The following is a 17,959-nucleotide window of genomic DNA, read 5'->3' as shown; positions in this document are numbered from 1 at the left end:
ACTTTTTTTTCTTTTTCTCATCACAGCATCATACATGTATTCTGTATAATGATGAGGGTCTCCTTCTATCTTCCCCTTCTCCCTCTTTTTCCCTCCCACCTCTCTTCCCTATTTAGTGGTAGTCTTCTTCTCATGCTCTTCCTCCCTATCCCATTTTGAGTCACCCCCCTTATATCAGAGAAGACATTCGGCATTTGTTTTTTAGGGATTGGCTAGCTTCACTTAGCATAATCTGCTCTAATGCCATCCATTTCCCTGCAAATGCCATGATCTTGTTATTTTTTAGTGCTGAGTAATATTCCATTGTGTAATAAATGCCACATTTTTTAAATTCATTCATCTATTGAAGGGCATCTAGGTTGGTTCCACATTCTACCTATTGTGAATTGTGCTGCTATAAACATTGATGTGGCTGTGTCCCTGTAGTATGCTCTTTTTTAGGTCTTTGGGGTATAGTCCGAGAAGGGGAATAGCTGGGTCAAATGGTGGTTCCATTCCCAGCTTTCCAAGGAATCTCTATACTGCTTTCCAAATTGGCTGCACCAATTTGCAGTCCCACCAGCAATGTATGAGTGTACCTTTTTCCCCACATCCTCGCCAGCACTTATTGTTGTTTGACTTAATAATGGCTGCCATTCTTATTGCAGTGAGATGGTATCTTAGAGTAGTTTTAATTTGCATTTTTCTGATTGCTAGAGATGGTGAGCATTTTTTCATGTATTTGTTGATTGATTGTATATCCTCTTCTGAGAAGTGTCTGTTCAAGTCCTTGGCCCATTTATTGATTGGGTTATTTGGTTTTTTGTTGTTTAATTTTTTGTTTAGTTTTTGTATAGCTCAAACTTCTCCCTGAGTTTCTGAAGGCTTAAATTCACAAGACCACCTACATGGTAATTTTATGAATATTTTCAAGAGGAAAAATGTACAAATACGCACACAGGAGTAAAATTAACTGTATTACCTATAAACTTTTAGAGGAGATAAAATCTCTAAATATGATTTTAGTTACTTTCCTCTCCACTAGCCCTTTGATCCCAATATAGGACATATCATATGCAGAGGTTTTTTTTCTTGTAATAATAGAGAACATAGGTGGTTAGATATAGCAGAAACAGAAAAGAGAGGAGAGTTGAAGAATAGAAGTCAGAGGAAGCTGAAATTCATAGATCTCCAAGAGGGTCAAGGGTCAAGCACAGAAGGTGGCTGGCATAGCAGCATAAAATTTTTATTTAGAAACAATCCAAACTTGTCTCACCCCCTCCCCAATCTGAAAGGTAGACAATACAACACTCTTATATAAGAATATATGACATCCATTATCACCTAAATCCTAGGCTACAGGGCCAAGAACACCAACTCAAATGAGCAAGATCCAGGCCAAATTAAGACCATCTCATTGTGGACAACTGAATCACCCCAAGAGCAGACAGCAGGAGGGAAAACTGCAGTCATGTTTAAATGAGAATTTCCAATGGATTAATCTTTTTTTTTTTAATTTTTTTATTGTTGGTTGTTCAAAACATTACATAGTTCTTGATATATCATATTTCACACTTTGATTCAAGTGGGTTATGAACTCCCATTTTTACCCCGTATACAAATTGCAGAATCACATCAGTTACACATTCATTGATTTACATATTGCCATACTAGTGTCTGTTGTATTCTGCTGCCTTTCCTATCCTCTACTATCCCCCCTCCCCTCCCCTCCCCTCTTCTCTCTCTACCCCCTCTACTGTCATTCATTTCTCCCTCTTGTATTATTTTCCCCTTTCCCCTCACTTCCTCTTGTATGAAATTTTGTATAACCCTGAGGGTCTCCTTCCATTTCCATGCAATTTCCCTTCTCTCTCCCTTTCCCTCCCACCTCTCATCCCTGTTTAATGTTAATCTTCTTCTCATGCTCTTTGTCCCTACTCTGTTCTGTTACTCTCCTTATATCAAAGAAGACATTTGGCATTTGTTTTTTAGGGATTGGCTAGCTTCACTTAGCATAATCTGCTCTAATGCCATCCATTTCCCTGCAAATTCTATGATTTTGTCATTTTTTAATGCAGAGTAATACTCCATTGTGTATAAATGCCACATTTTTTTTTTATCCATTCGTCTATTGAAGGGCATCTAGGTTAGTTCCACAGTCTAGCTATTGTGAATTGTGCTGCTATGAACATCGATGTAGCAGTGTCCCTGTAGCATGCTCTTTTTAGGTCTTTAGGGAATAGACCGAGAAGGGGAATAGCTGGGTCAAATGGTGGTTCCATTCCCAGCTTTCCAAGAAATCTCCATACTGATTTCCAAATTGGCTGCACCAATTTGCAGTCCCACCAGCAATGTACAAGTGTACCCTTTTCCCCACATCCTCGCCAGCACTTGTTGTTGTTTGACTTCAGAATGGCTGCCAATCTTACTGGAGTGAGATGGTATCTTAGGGTGGTTTTGATTTGCATTTCTCTGACAGCTAGAGATGGTGAGCATTTTTTCATGTACTTGTTGATTGATTGTATGTCCTCCTCTGAGAAGTGTCTGTTCAGGTCCTTGGCCCATTTGTTGATTGGGTTATTTGTTATCTTATTGTCTAATTTTTTGAGTTCTTTGTATACTCTGGATATTAGGGCTCTATCTGAAGTGTGAGGAGTAAAGATTTGTTCCCAGGATGTAGGCTCCCTATTTACCTCTCTTATTGTTTCTTTTGCTGAGAAAAAACTTTTTAGTTTGAGTAAGTCCCATTTGTTGATTCTAGTTATTAACTTTTGTGCTATGGGTGTCCTATTGAGGAATTTGGAGCCCGACCCCACAGTATGTAGATCGTAGCCAACTTTTTCTTCTATCAGACGCCGTGTCTCTGATTTGATATCAAGCTCCTTGATCCATTTTGAGTGAACTTTTGTGCATGGCGAGAGAAAGGGATTCAGTTTCATTTTGTTGCATATGGATTTCCAGTTTTCCCAGCACCATTTGTTGAAGATGCTATCCTTCCTCCATTGCATGCTTTTAGCCCCTTTATCAAATATAAGATAGTTGTAGTTTTGTGGATTGGTTTCTGTGTCCTCTATTCTGTACCATTGGTCCACCCGCCTGTTTTGGTACCAGTACCATGCTGTTTTTGTTACTATTGCTCTGTAGTATAGTTTGAAGTCTGGTGTCGCTATATCACCTGATTCACACTTCCTGCTTAGCATTGTTTTTGCTATTCTGGGTCTTTTATTTTTCCATATGAATTTCATGATTGCTTTCTCTATTTCTACAAGAAATGCCGTTGGGATTTTGATTGGCATTGCATTAAACCTATAGAGAACTTTTGGTAATATCGCCATTTTGATAATGGATTGATCTTATGCCTTGGTCAACCCCAGGAAAGCAGGGAAAACGGGTTAATACTATATTTTCATTAGGCTCACAGAAAACATGGCATATATAAGAGAAGACTGAGAATAAACCCTAAACTAAGGCATTTCAAAAGATTCTTTGCCTTCTTGTATTGAGAAATCAGAGATAATTTCTATTGCTGCATTACACTGGCAATTGAAAAAGGAAAACTTTACTTGGGATCTTTTGACTACTTAAGAAAATATGTATTTTGCCTATTTTGAAATTTTCAGTAATAAAATGTATATTTTTCAATGCCAACATACTGGCAATATGAAGAGGGTTATATTTTGCTCATATGCCAGACTTGAAAAAGAGGCACATGGATTTTGATAAACATATTCTTTTAGTTTTTCTTTTTTCCCCATGGGTCATCAGGTCACACTTGATTTGCTAGTTTAAATCCAGATGGCAATTTTCTCCCTTACATGAATCAGAAAGAATAAAGTTATAATGTAGTGGGCTTATGTCAAGGGCCAGCAGTGTGCTAGGTGCTCAAGAGAGGTAGAAATATAGCTTCCTTTTGTCCTCAAGCAGCTCACTGTCTACTTGTGCAGACATGACTACCTTGATAACACAGTGTCATTCCACCAGAAAAATATACACCTATTGGAGTCACCATGACAGCTTGTCTGGTAAGGACTCAAGCACTTAGAAATGCAATTTGACCACTACCCAGCCCACCCAAGACCTCAAACAAAATTTCACAGCCTTTTCAATTTCCTAGGCAATTTAAAATATATTTCAAGTTTTCTTGACAGAAAATAGACTATAGATTAAAATGCATTTAGATCTTTGTCTATAATATGCTGATTATAAATTTCCTGAAAACTTTCTAGTCAGAAACACTGGCCTAGATCAAAAATACATAAATCAGTTTTTAAAGGATATTTTGTGTGATAAATTAGATAATTTCCATTAGTTTTTCCTGCTAGGTTTTATTATGTGAAGGAAATATATGAAAATTTCTTTTTAATTTCTTAACACAATTGTAAGAGCAAATAATTTGTCAGTTACAAATCATTAGCTCAATGACTTTTTTTTTTTTTTTTACAGATTTAAAATGAATGCGGGACCAGAAAATAAATATTTGAGGTTAAAAATATTTTATTTTAAAAATACTTAATTAGAATTGAAGTTATAGATGACACTTGACATTTCTTAAAAACTGTTTCCTAATGATTTCCTTAAATATTTTTAATATCACATTGGCTTATATTTGAAATAAAACTTCCTTATGTAGGTTAATTATTTCTGAATCTCTTTCTATAATTATAAGTAACATGAGTTCCTCAACAGACTTCAAAAATGGCACCATGGCAGCTGACCTTTGTTTCAGTGTGACACTGAGCTATTCGAAAAATTAACTTCACCACTATATTTAGATGGGTTTAGTTAAGTATAGAATTTGATTTTCTTTGGAAAAAGTATGTAAAGCGTTTCTGATGTTGTGATAAAATACATGCAGCCACATAAAAACCCACTCTATTTTTTGGTTCATGCATGACTCCACTTAACTACTAAGTTTTTTTTTATGATACCATATGACTTTAATATTAGACTGACAAACAATTAATGTGTTTCCATCATTAGCTTAGAAATATTAAACAAAGGGACCATCTTCTAACAAGTTGTAGGCAAATATATTTATTTTTTAATTATTTATTTTGAAAGTTATGATAAAAATACTTACTGAAAATACTTTTGGAATTATTATAGTTTCATAAAACAAAAGTTGTTTTCCAAGTTAGCTAAGTTTAAATTTCTAGCAGTTTCCCTTTGTCTTTTATTTACTTTTTAAAACAGAAATCAACTTGCGTATCATAAAATAAGTTCTAAAGCTATAAATTATCATTCTTTATTATTAATGCAATGATTATGGCTAATGGCAATTTTTTTCTTTTCCCTGAATACTCGTATCCTATTAAAAAAGCACACTTCTATTATTTTGCTATAGAAATTTCTTACATTTTGAAGGTTGTATTTTTATATTCTGATTATTTTATAAACTGCCATGGAATAGATGAGTTCTCAGTAATATTTAACAAAATTAAATCATTAGTACTCCATTATTTAAAATCTACCTTTATAGCTTAAAAAAAAGTTTCAGGAGGATATATCATACTGGACACATTATCTGCCAAATGAATGAAAAAATAAGACATTTAATAGTATTAGTCATTAGAAGCATATTGAAAATAAAATGAATCTGATATGTAAATGCTAACACACAAAAAGGGGGAGAGAGGGAAGAAGAGAAGTTAGATTAGACAGAGGGGATTAGATAGAGGGGAATGGAGGGAACTGGGGGATGGGAATAGGAAAGACAGTAGAATAAATCACACATAACTTTCCTAGTTCATATATGAATACACCACCAGTAAAATCCACAACATGTACAACCACAGAATGGGATCCTAATCAGAATAAGTTACACTCCATGTATATATGTCAAAATACACTCTATGTCATGTATATCTAAAAAGAATTTTTAAAAATAATGAAAATGATAAGCAGTAAAGGCCCATTTATCTAGAAACTTCACTCATCTATATAACAGAACCAAGGAATAGGTAATTAATGAAGTGTTTAGTGAATTAATACTCAAATAGATCGTGTACATGCTACTACAAAGGAATGGGCAGAGTAAATTAAGAAAGCACTATTTGAAGAAGCAGATTTTTAAACAACATTTTGGCATTTTCTAGTTCTTCTACAATGTCATTACAATCATAGACTACCATGCCCTGGAAGCTAAATCTAAACAATAGTTTAATCCAGTAAAATATAAAATAAATTTGCTAGGCACTAGTAATTTATATGGTTCTTTCAAGAAACTTACAGTACAACTGGAAAGTTAGGGGAAATATATATATACATATATAAATGACTAAAGTGTTGCATACTAGGTTTCAACGATGTGATACAGCAATTGTAGCTGGGGTTCACTAGGAGAATCCAGAAGAGGAAATATGATATATACTAAGCATGTATGTATATCTCACATAACAGGGAGAACATTTTGACTAGAATTGAGGGACTCTGAAATGATAATGGGAAAATAAGTAACTATAACACAAGCATAGCAAACTCACAGGTGCAGGCAACAACGAAATGTTCAAAGCCACTTGGTCTTGATGTTGGGGGCAAGAAAATCTCTTCTGGGAACTGTGAGGACTGCAGAGGCCATACTGTACAAAGTGGAAAGTTATATTGCTTCAAGAGATCACTGACAGGCCTTCCAATATTTCAGAAGAAAGTATAAAATTCAATGTTTTAAAATGTCAGATTTTTTGGTTTTTAAATGTTGGCAGATAAATGTTTTTAACACCACACCGAGAGCTAAAACATATTTACAGCCAATCTTGCTTGTGGACCTCAGGCTTGCAATTCTTATTTGGCAAGATGAATACCATGATGAGAGATCTGAGTTTTATCCTGTGGTCACTGACTTAAAGATTTAACATTAATTTCAATTTTTTCTTAGCTTTAAACCTCTGAACACTCTACTATGTAACATGTAAAACACTCTGCACACTGCCAAATAATTTCACATTAGCCTTGATTATTTCTCTTACAAGCCAATTACATTCATTTAACTGTAGAGTGACTTACAAGTTTCAGCTGAAAAAACATTCAAAAATGATACTAATAAAATAGTGTTGAGAAAGCAGTACCTAAGAGAATGCTGACATTATGTGTCTATGACACAATTCACTAGAAACACATATATAATCAGTGGAGCTCTATATCTTAACATATGTGCCATAATCTACTGCAAATGAGAAGTTCTTGCCCTTTTTTAAGATTTTTCCATAATTAGCAACTTTCCAAAGGCTAATACTATACTTTCTTTTATTACCAAACAACACTCAAAATACATATAACAAAAGTGCTACTTCTACCAATCACTATAAGCCTTTAACTCTCCAAAAACAATAGTTATGCATTAAAAGCCTAAGTGTGAGTGTTTTAATAAGCTTAGAGAAAGCAAAGATAATTAGTATCAGAGACTTGTTGATTTGTTTTGATAGTATTATAGACAGTTAGCATTATAATTCAAAGGTAATTCCTGGAAAATTCTTGGTACATAATTATGACATAAAATACAGAACTATGAAGACTGCTTAATCACATACTCTGGAATAATATCCTTGATGAATGTCATCAGTGAAGTAGAAAAGAAAAAAGCAACTTTTCTATTACTTAATTTGCTCTGGCTCTTGGGGATCCCTAACCTGAACCATCTCCTCTGTGGCCTCCAGGCTGGTGGGGCACTATGATGTGACTTGGACACCTCAAACCTATCAGCAAAGCTGACAAAGAAACCAATTCAAAGCACGGCTCACTTTTCATAGAAAATAATTGATAGGTTAAATTAAATAACTCATCTTTATTTAAAAATGTGTTAACACATAGTGTGAGTGCATTCAGTATATACTTCTTTCTTTTTCTTTGTGTGTGTGTGTATTTCAGAGGATGCTGGAGATGGAACTCCAGAGCCTCACACATACTAGGCAACACAGTCAGTCTACCACTGAGCTACATTCCAAGCCCAGGAAACAGTCCAAAGACTTTCTATAAAGAATTTGTAAACTGCATGGGAATTGTTCAAAATCAAGAGACTATAATTTTCATACTAGAGTCTTATCAATAATAACTAGGGGGAAACTCAGAGGCTCCCCATCCCTATCACAGTCTGCTGAAAGCTCTTATTGCCTCCAACATTCCCATTTCTGGAGTCCTACCCCATATCCTATCAGACATATGAAAAATACTCACATCCAGTGTTAAATATTGATAAGAAACCAAATTGCAATCCCTCCATCAACAACTGGAATTACCTCCAGGTTGCTAAATCCAACAAGCAACTCACAATCCTCATCTAGTACTGAACCTCTTAGCACCATGTGATACCACTGATTCACTCTCTTCTCCTAGAGACATTTTCTTTTCTTGTCTTTGGGGTTATTCTTCTAATTTCCTTCCTATCTCTCTCATTTCTCCTTCTAAACTCAACATCTAGACAAAGCATCTAGGTTTAACCCAGTACATCATTATGATAGAAAAATATTTCTTAGTTTATCTGTTCTATGGTGTAGGTCAATGGAATTATCAATATATTCCAATAATTAAACACTGTTACTCAAGGAATAGAGACATTTAACTGGATCCACTATGTTGAAATATGTGCATAATTCCTTAGGCTTAAAATAATTTCTTATATTATTTGTGGTATTTCTTCTCTTCTCTACAAACTGCAGATACTTGATTTGCTCCAAGGCTTGGTCTATGGGCCTCCTTCTCTGTCTACATATATTCCTCAAATTACCCCAACCAAATTCTGTTGGCAACTTCCAAACTTGTATCTCCAAACTGGGCCTCTCCAGTAAACTCCAGATTCTATAGCCAACAACCTCTCCAACTTCTCTACTTGGAAGTCAAACACAAGATATTCAAAACAGGTCTTGGTTATCTTCTCCATCCCAGTTACTAGCAAGTCCAAAATTACGCAAAATGCTTTTATGTTATCTTTATAGTCTGTCTGATCTCTCTCATGATCTCTCTCACACTCCTCAAACAACTGGTCAAGAAATTCTGCTGGCTCTTCTTTTTGGCCATCTCTCATCTCCTCCTCTACTATTGGTATCTTTCAAATGGATTTTGGCAATAGATACTAATTCGTATCCCTGTTTCTACCCTTGACCACCCTTCCATTTTTTCTATTCTCAACATAGCAGCCAGTGATTCTATGAAATGCAAATCATATCATTTCACTCCTCTGCTTAAAACCCTCCAATGGCTCCCCATTTTAATCAAAGTAAAAGACAAAGTCCTTAAAATGATCCAGGCAGGCCCTACCCCATGAAGTCTCCAAAGTTCTCTGATGTCATCTACTCCTATTCTCCTGGCTCTCTGTGAACGAACCACAGCTGTGGCCTTCTCACACCAGGCACAGTCCTCCCAAGGCCTTCACTAGTCCCTCTGCTGAACGCTCTTCACTCAGGGATCTCTGGGTGGCTCCTGTCCTCATTCAAGTTATCTTCTCAGTGAGGACTACCTTGACCACATTACAGAAAATCCCTGACTTAGGATGGTTCTATTATGATTTTTCAACTTTACCACGGTATGAAATTGATATGTACTCAATAGAAACTGTGCTGTGAATTTTGAAATTTAACATTTCTCAGTATAGTGAATGGGCAGTATGATATTCTCTCATGATGCTGAGTACTGGCAATGAATCACAGCTTCCAGCCAGCACTTGATCACTGGGGCAAACAATTGATAACCGTTAGTCTACTATGTTGCTAACCTATGATATTCAGTAGACTAAGTGTATTGAATGCATTTTTAACTCACAATATTCTCAAAATTATTGGGACAAAAATCCCATCTTAAGTAAAGGAGCATCTGGAATCCAAATTGCAAAGACCTCCCCTACCCCAGGCCAGTTAATGCCCCTTAGCCTACTCCACCCCACACACAGGCATTACCTTCTAAAACACTATAAAATTTACTTTGTTATGTTTGTTATTTGTCTCAGAATATAAGATCCACAGAGGCACAGTTTTTTTTTTTTCTTTTTTTCACTCACTGCCCTGTCTCTGGGGCCTAGAACATAGACTGGCATATCCTGAGCATACGTTATGTTGAATAAATAAACAAAGTAATTTAAACATTTAATAATTTCAATTTCTTGGTTTTCTTGTTGCTCCTAGAAAAGTCCCTGAAGATAGATCAGTCAGACTTCATGACCCTAAATAAACCCAGAACCCTAAGGAAGCTGGGGACATCTTATGCTTGGCCATCATTGACTTTGCTACCTAAAATCCAAGAGTCAATTTAACACTTACCTGGAAATGTCTAATACCTTTCCATACATTTTGTTCCCTAACTCCAGACATAAAATACTTTGGCAGGCATTGCTGAAAGTATTCATTATAGTCCTGAATACTTGAAAAAGACAAAACCTATGTTTTGATGGACTTAGTGAACCTTTTTAAAGTGTTAAGTTAGTACTAAGTTCAAGATTTTACACAAACAATGCAGATGTGGAAAAGGGTTATATGGGGACGGTCCCCCCTTTAATGAACAGAGTAGAATGATAAAGCATGATTCATCTAGAGGATCCTATGTCTATTTGGCTGAGCTTGTAATTATGCTATTTAGATGTAAGTGTGTCTTTCTAACATGCTTAAGTTCCTTTTTCTTAAATGCTCCCTTTGAAACTTTCGACTATTAATTTTCTTTGAATTAATGGTTTAAAATCTTAAACTCTGAGCCTCATAACAAAAATCATAAAGGATTTGACTCACATTATATAAACTGTCAATATTGGCAGGGAAGTGGGAGGAATAAACAACTGCCCCACACCCATAGCTGCTTTCTTTAAAAGGACTCACATGAAACTACAGAGTACATGAGCAGAAGACCTGGGTCACCAGTACTCTTTAAGTGTATAAGTACTTTACACATCATTAATCACCACAAAGAGAATTTAAATCTGTGGATTTGCTTGTTGGCATCTGCAAAAAAACACAATTATCTAGCAGGCAGAAGCCAGGGGGACCAAGATGGCTGGGAATTAGGAAAAAAATAACTCAAATCAATTAGTGATGAGGGACAGGCCAGCTGTTCCTTATACAGCAATATAATGATTTCCAACATATGTAACTGAGAAATACTAGGTTTTTTTCCCCTGCTTAATGTCATGAATAAATAAATACACACACACATACACACACACACACACACACAAACACACACCCCCCCATGAATTTCTGATAAACAAAGGCTCAGAGACTTCTAAAAATACACAAATCTTTCTATATATAATTTCTTTTTGTCTTATGTAATAATAGCCAATATTTATTGACTTTTTACTATGTGGCAAAGACCAGGCCAGTTGTTTTATGTGTACCATTTCATTTAATAATCGAAACAACTCTGTAGCATAGTTACTATTATTACCCATGGTTTTACAGATTAAGAAAGAGGTTCAGAGAGTTGAAGTAACTTTCCCAAAGTTATATAATAATGGAGAATAAAAGAACTGGATTTGGATCCCAGAAGACTGATCTCAAAGATCTCTTTACTTTTTTGCCTCTCTTCTATGTTCAAGATATAATATACCTTTATAATTCACTGAGCAACCTATCCAAGTGGATCTATGATCAGCATGTTTAAAAGAAAAAAATCTGGGCTGGGGATGTGGCTAAAGCAGTAACGCGCTCACCTGGCATGCGCGGGGTGCTGGGTTCGATCCTCAGCACCACATAAAAATAAAATAAAGATGTTGTGTCCACTGAAAACTGAAAAATAAATATTAAAAAATTCTCTCTCTCTTTAAAAAAAAAAAATCTAACATTATACATGCTAAATTCTGCTGTTGTAAGCAGTATCTCATCCAAGCAGGATATATTTACAACAAACTTATAAAACATCTATAATTTTATACTTTTTTCACCTTTTAATGATCCTAAGCTAAAAGGCTGACCCTTTTCTTGAATAACAAAATCTCCTTTATTCTTTAGGTAAACATGAAATAAAATATCTGTACAAATAGTCATCCTTTGCAAGCACTTTGTTTTCTCTATTAGATCTCTCAGTGAAATCATAATCCTATGTTTTATATTAAGTACTTTCTGGGGACTACCACAGACTTTAACATCAGAATTTCACTGCTGTTTTGGGTAAAGACTGGATGTTTCCATGAGTATTTAAGAAAAGATAACTTCATTGGGAGGGGGTGGTGTAGAGTAAGCAAAGAACTTTGTAGAGGGGAGAAGCATAAACACAGGAAGAATGCAAAAAATGAATCTTCTTTGCAGCTTTTTTCTTTTTTTAAAGAACGGACTATTCTGAAAAAAATTTTGGAAGTTACTTTGTTAATCTTAAAACTGTGCTCTCCTTCCAACCTAAAGTGTTAACTTTAAGAGCCATCAAAAGGTTACCCAACAATATTAGACCCAAACTACCCAAATGTTCATCAGCTGAATGGATAAATAAATTGGGTATATTCATCCACAGAAATAAAAAAAAAAAAAGAATTGTTGCTATTTTTATCAATTTGGACATATTACATGGCATTATATTGAGCTAAAGAAGATACCAAAAACAACATCTTATGTTTGATTGAATTTAAATTCAGTCCAAGAACAGATTAACCTATGACATTAGCAGTCAGAACAGTAGTTAACCTTGGGACAAGGACTATGATCATACAGTGAGGTTTTTTGTTCCTTGACTTGGATGCTAGCTACCCAAATGTGATCACTTTGTGATGTATGCTTCTGATTTGTGTATTTTTCTGGCTATATATAATAATTCAAGAACAAATTTGAAGAAATAAAACAAGGAGTACCCACCGGAGGAGGAGGAGGAGGAGGAGGAGGAGGAGGAGGAGGAGGAGGAGGAGGAAACGACGACATCTACTGAAATGATATACCACAAGTGTATCATTTAATGTGACCAGAAAGAGAACCACCTAGAAAGCTCAGTGTGCATCTTCAATGCATTTCCTAAAATCTTCTTCCAGAATTCATTCTTACAATGAATTCTTCTCTCACATAAAACTATGGCTATCAATTAATATAAGGTGTTGCTTTATATAAAATAAAAAAAAAAACAGGAAAACATCTGAAAATACCTAGAATACTAAGGGTCTAAAAATCATCCAAACTATCACCACATTAATGCAAGGACCTCAGTAATGACCCAATCTCTACCAAGTGTCCTGCTGTAGAGATTGAACTCTACTGATAAGGCCACAGGTGGGGAAAGACATTCAAGAAAATGCTCAAAAGAACGTTCAGAAAAGCACTGCCTTCTCCTTTGGACTACAGTGGGTTCATCTGGGAATTTTTTTATAAGATTTTCATCTTGATGAGGTAATATGACCAATTGTCAGATCAATGAATTCTTTGCCATTCTCAGTATTCTGTAATCCCTCTTTGATCAGTATGGTATACTGCATGATTACTCAATATGATTCATATAAAAAGTGATAGTATACAAACTTGCATCAGAAGTAATTATACACTAAAATACATAAGATAATGAGAAATACAGATTGCTAATTTTTTACTCAAAACTTTATAATAACTTCAGCTATTACTATTATTAGTCCCTTTGGTCCCACAGCATAGGAGGGAGGCATTGGTAGCTTCCCCAAATGCTGCGGGACTAATTAAATATTTGTATTTGTTTCATCATTAGCTCTTAGACAAAATATGTTCCCAATCTTTGAAACAGGAACTGGCTTTTGGTGGAGGTAGGGGACAGTAATAAGCACCCAGACTCCGCACATTATTTAACATCAAACTAGTGATTCAACACAACACTAAGGGAGACAAGGTTTCCAAGGCAAATATCAACCAGAAAACCTATTCCATGTTTATAGGCAGCTCAATTCCAATCATTTAGTCCTTTTTCCTCAACTAAAGAAGATCTCAATCTTTAATTCTCACATCTAAATTAAAAGTTCTTCCTACCTCAGCCTTGTTTTAAATACTTATCCTTCTAAGTTTAAATTTTCCTTGCAACTCAATGCCCAGTATTCTACTTCCTCCTTCCTCTCAAATTATCTCGTTAGCTTGTTTTTACTTATTTTTATAGCCCCGCCCCCAAAGTCTCTACCCCAGGATAAGGTACAATTCAAAAAGACTACCCCCTACATTGAAGTTTAACCACAGAGGCCAACAATACCATTTTTCTTGCTTAGGTTTAGGAAGGATATATTTTAACTAAAATTTCATTATCATAAATTCCTTCCCTAAATTTTTCCTATTCCTCCTTCTGTTTTACACACAATCACAATGTAGCAAACTCTCAAAATGTGTAATTATATATACAATCATACAAAGACTTCCTAAAAATATATAATTGTAAGTATGCCACAAATACCATTTAAAATTCCAGTGTTAGGGATACAGATTAAAAAATACACTGAAGTTTTCTTATAAGTTGTGTTTGTTGTTTGTTGTCAGGGGTAAGAAGGCCACAGAGGATTGAGGATCTTCATACAAGAACTAATTGCTTCACCTGAAATCACAAACTATACTGCAGCAGAATTCCATTGAAGACTAAAAAAACTTTTTTTTCCTATAAAAGGAAAAAGTTGAAATTGCACAAATAAAAAAGAAAGTCACTATACTTTGCCCATAAGGATACAAAATACTAAATAACTCATTTTCCCACTTGAGAAACAGGCTTCATGTACCAGACTAGAGCATTATGAAGTACGTATTAATGAATAATAAAAAAAAAAAAAAAAAATGCATCTCCACTTTCTACCTTTTAAAGACTTAAAACCATGATAAAATTATTTTTAGAGAATGCCCATGAAATTTGTACTCAATTCAGAATACAACCTAAGGGATAATTTGTGAATGCCATCTGGGATCCAGGCAGCCTCATCAACAAAAAGAAAACTTGTTGAGATCATCCAAATTTAAAATTCACATACATTTTTACATCTGGATTGAATTAATCTTTTCTTGGTACTGGCTTTCATGTAATAAAATAATTGTTTGCAGGTTTTATTTTAAAAAAAAACACATCTTTAGAAATCAAAATGTGCAATATCCAAGTTGAAAACTACAAAGAATTCCTTTATCAAAAAAAGTTAGTTGTGAGACAGGATTCATTTGCAATAAACTCTAAAACTGACAGCTCAGTCAAAAACAATTCTGTTTGAAACTCTCATTCCAAGTATCTACCACAAAAGGGTACACAGTCTATTATGTCATAAGTTCTGAAATCCAAAAGCTTTATAAACATAGTTAAAGGTGGAAACAGGATCCAGAATCTAGAAAAAGCTCTATAACACCCCTAATTCAGCTAGCCCAGTCTAATGATAGTTTTTAAGGAACTTGTAGCTAAAAACTGTTACCTGGCACAGTGGCATTTGTTTTTAAAAGCAGTGTCTGTATCCTAGCCCATGTCATTTTCAGGCTTTTTTCTGTAGAACCAGGGGCATCTTAAATCTGCAAGTTCAAATTGTGTACTTACCCCTAATACCCACCAAAAGGAGGGACTGGATATAGAGAAAGATTTCCTGTCCCTCAAAATGTTTTGAGCACTGCAAGAACTGCTGATTACTGTGGCCCATCAATGTCAGATCTCAGGGATTCTTACAAGCAATTCAAAGGGGCATATGGGGGGTGTGGGGTAAGTTCATATTACAGCCAGTCTGCTTTCTGAAGAAGATATCCTGCAGATAACCTGATATGCGATATCCCCTCAGGGACCCTTTATATCTAATAATCCTACCAAAGGTCCACTTTAATATGAAATATGAATCCAATATGTTTACAAACATACTAAAAAGGCATTCAAATGTCAGTTGTCTCATATTGTGAAGTATTTTCTTTTTTAACATAAACCTTTTATTTCCCAAAACTACACCCAAGGAAAATGATTAGGTGCTACAAGTTTTATACTACAGAGGACAAAAGCAAAGGCATCTGTTTTCCTGCCTTTTTCTGGTCTTCTCCCCTCCCCCACTCTACATCCTGCAGACCATTTGTAGGTCTCGGTTGTTAAAATTTATTTCTACAGTAGTCTTATAATGCTCTAGATGCTAAAAAACTTCTTATATTTTAACATTGCTTGGCTTAAATTTATGCTCTGCTCTTAGGAAGGAAACCCAAAAGCCTTTTTAATGACAGATGTATTACGGAAAATTTTCCCCACAAAGTTCTGATGCTGTGAAATATCAACTCCCTGAAATCACAGAAAGGAAATGACTTACATTCTTGGAAAATGAAGCCACTAGCAGCTTTCTCCAACAGCATTTTCTAATCCCCAAACTACACCCTGTGGCAAATGGGAGTATTTCGTTCAAAAACTACATTTAAATAGATGCTTATAAAACCAATTAACAAATATCACCGGGTCCTTGAGAAGAAGAGAAGGAATCATGCATAGAAAATACAGCAAGAAATACTTTTTCCTCTACATTTAGAAGTGCGAGAGCACAGACTTTAAGTCAAAAGCAACCTGAGAATTGTTAAGTTTTTCTTCCCTGCTATGGGTAATGCACAACTCCTGAGGAAAATACTGGCAAAACAGATTCTTTGCTAAAATAAAAACAAAAACGAAAAAGGGTAGAAGGGAGTCAATGACCTAATATTTCTTTAGGCACTAGCTACACAACTGTACGGCCCCAAAATTTTGCAAGCTTTCATTTCAACTTTAAAATATATTAGTTTTGCCAGTTTTCCATCTATTCATATCTTAGAAAATGCCCCACTATTAGGCTATGCCATCCTGGGACTCGAGGCGTTGTTTTAATTGTTTTAATCCTTGTGGACCTCCCACGGGTGGCCCCAGGTGTCCATACCTGACAGTGCCTAACCGGCCAGCCCGGAGGGTAAACTGGTGGTCTTCTTTGCCTGACGCCCGGCCTACGGGCCGCAAACTCCTCCAGAAACCCAAATTCTGCAGGCCGCGCCCCCAAGTCGTATATCCCCGAGATCCCCTTCAGGCGCCCACGAGCTCCATACCGGAGTTGGGTTTCCCCAACTAGGCACTTTCAGGGTCAACGGAGCAGACGCTGCGCTCCGGTCCTTTCCCGAAGCCGGGTTGCCCGGCCGCCAGGCGCACACAACAGGCGGCACCGCACAGCCCCCAGGAATGCGGGCTCAGATGCTGGTCCCCTTCACAGCGACGGAGAGCGACAGGCAAGAGCCCTAGAACAGAGCGTCGGAGACACCACCGAGCCCTGCAACCTCCGGAGCCCAGTGATCCGGGGGACGAGGCACGGCGCACGGAGCCCAGGAACGCAGCCCGCAGTCGCGACCGGCCTCCCGCCCTCCGCAGAGGCGGCCCGGGAGCTCCGCGCCTCCCCCGCTGCCAGGCTCTGCTGCCCCGGGGCCCCGTCCTCCCGCCCCGGCGTGGGCGAGCTCCGACTCGCCGAGGCGACCTGCTCGCCCGGTGCCCGACGCCTAGACCCGAGGGAGCTAGAAGAAGAAAGACGCGGAGAGGGGGACACTGCCTTCGCCGGGACTGGTGACTTCGAGAAACCCTCCGGAAACCCGTCCAGTCGCGGCGGCCACTGTCCGGCCGACACGGGACCCAGCCGGCGGCCGGGGCGCGGTGCCCAGGCGAGGGGTTGGACTAGGAGGCCCCAGGCTCTAGGTTCCTACTCTTACCTCTAAAAAGTCCCGAGCGCCAGGCGTCGGACCCTCCTCAGCTCTCGGTTTCTTCCTGCCGGGGCCGAGCCTGCCCGCTCCTTTCGGCCCCTAGGCTCGGGCTGCTAGACGAGCGCTGCGCGCCCGCCCCGCCCCGCCCCACCTCGCCTCCCGGCCCGCCCCCCATGGCTCCGCCCCGGCCCGCCCCCGAGGCTCAGTCCCTAGCCCGCCCGAGGTGGTGGCTGAGGCTGAGAAGCCGCCGGAGTCCCGGCGCAGGGCTCGCCACCGCACGTGGAGCGCCCTGCCCGCCCCGCCTCGGACCCAACCAAGCGGACTCCGGAGGGGTACCGCGAGCCTGGAAGGGGAGAAAGCCTTGGGAACCGCCCCTCACAGGCCCTGAGGAGCGAAACGAACCTCAGGTGGATGCCGTGGTGTGGACCATGGCGATGGAAGCT

General features: G+C 37.7%; 1 protein-coding gene across 3 annotated transcripts in view; it reads right to left on the bottom strand.

The window, feature by feature from the left end:
• Window positions 1-17,616, bottom strand: part of Frmd6 (FERM domain containing 6) — an 82,110-nt gene extending 64,494 nt beyond the window's left edge. For all 3 annotated transcript variants that reach the window (XM_027929784.2, XM_027929785.2, XM_071607907.1), the window contains exon 1: window positions 17,526-17,616. The gene's annotated coding sequence lies outside the window, so the exon portion shown is untranslated. The remainder of the gene's footprint in view (window positions 1-17,525) is intronic.
• Between the last annotated feature and the right edge of the window lie 343 nt (window positions 17,617-17,959).

The sequence above is a fragment of the Marmota flaviventris genome, chromosome 2, assembly GCF_047511675.1.
Source record: "Marmota flaviventris isolate mMarFla1 chromosome 2, mMarFla1.hap1, whole genome shotgun sequence".
Lineage (NCBI taxonomy): Eukaryota > Metazoa > Chordata > Mammalia > Rodentia > Sciuridae > Marmota > Marmota flaviventris.
This window is presented reverse-complemented; position numbering and strand designations above follow the sequence as displayed.